Consider the following 1,613-nt stretch of genomic DNA (forward strand, 5'->3'; position numbering starts at 1 on the left):
GAACATGGGGCACTGGATGTTTTAAAATTAAGAAAGGTGTGGACAGTTTTGTATTCTTTCACCATACTTATTCAACCTGTATGCTGAGCAAATAATCCGGGAAACTGGGTTATATGAAGTAAAACATGGCATCAGGATTGGAGGAAGACTCATTAACAACCTGTGATATGCAGATGATACAACCTTGCTTGCTGAAAGTGAAGAAGTCTTAAAATCTTTACTGATAAAGATTGAAGAGCACAGCCTTCGGTATGGATGGCATCTCAATGTAAACAGAACAAAAATCTTTACCATTGGACTGATAAACAACATTCTTATCAAGGGAGAAAAGATTGAAGTTGTCAAGGACTTCATTCTTTTTGGATCAGCTATCCACACTCATGGAAGCAGTAGTCAAGAAATCAAATGACGTATTGCATTACGCAAATCTGCTGCAAAAGACCTTTTTCAAGTGTTGAAGAGCAAAGATGTCAGCTTGAGTACTAAGGTGCGCTTGACCCAAGCCATGGTATTTTCAATAACCTCATATGCATGTGAAAGTTGGACAGCAAATAAGGAATACCGTAGAAGAATTGGTGCTTTTGAGTTATAGTGTTGGAGGAGAATTTTGAAAGTCCCATGGGGCTGCCCATAGAACCAACAGATCTGTGTTGGAAGAAGTGTAGCCAGAGCACTCCTTGGTGGCCAGGATAGCCAAACTTCGTCTCTCATACTTCGGACATATTTTCAGGAGGGACCAGTTCCTGGAGAAGAATATCATGCTTGGTAAGGTGAAGGGTCAGAGAAAAAGAAGAAGACTCCAAGCGAGATGGATTGGCCAAGTGGCAGCATCAGTGGGCTCAAACGTGGCAACCGTAGTGAGGTTGGCCCAGGGTGGGGCATTGTTTTGTTCTGCTGTATATAAGGTCGCTATGGGTCGGTACCAACTCAATGGCAACTAACAACAGCAACAAACTATGAGGTGTCAGAGAAAAAGAGGAAAACCCTTAGCAGTACAGATTGCCAAAGGGGCAATATCAATGGGCTCAAGCATGGCAACAATTATGAGGTTGGCCTAGAATCGGGCAGTAGTTTGTTCTGTTGTGCATAGGGTTGCTATGAGTCACGACCGACTCGATGGTACCTAACAACAACAAACTATGAGAGGTGTCCTGGTGTGCTGTTGTGGGCTAATGCATCAGACTGCAAAGTCGTTTGAACTGCAAAATCGGTAGTTCAAGCTCACCAGCTGCTCCATGGAAATCCTATATAGGGTCACTAGGGGTTGGAATTGACTCAATGGCTCTTTACAACAACAACAACAAAGTATGAGAGGATTCCTGGTGTGGTACTGTAAGATTAGCACCAGTCTGTGAACCACAAGGCAAGCAGTTCAAACCCACCAGCTGCTCCTTGGAAGCCCTATACGGGGTCGCCATGAGTCAGAACTGATTTGACAGCACTTAACAGCAACAACAACAACAACACACTGAGAAAATAAATTCCTCTGTGTTAAAGATCAAGTGGGATTCATATCAGGGATGCAAGAATAGTTCAACATTCGAAAAATGATCAATGTTATCTAGCATATAAATAAGAAAAAAGAAAAGAACCACATGATCATATCGATTGAT

Source organism: Chrysochloris asiatica, unplaced genomic scaffold, assembly GCF_000296735.1.
Source record: "Chrysochloris asiatica unplaced genomic scaffold, ChrAsi1.0 scaffold00126, whole genome shotgun sequence".
Lineage (NCBI taxonomy): Eukaryota > Metazoa > Chordata > Mammalia > Afrosoricida > Chrysochloridae > Chrysochloris > Chrysochloris asiatica.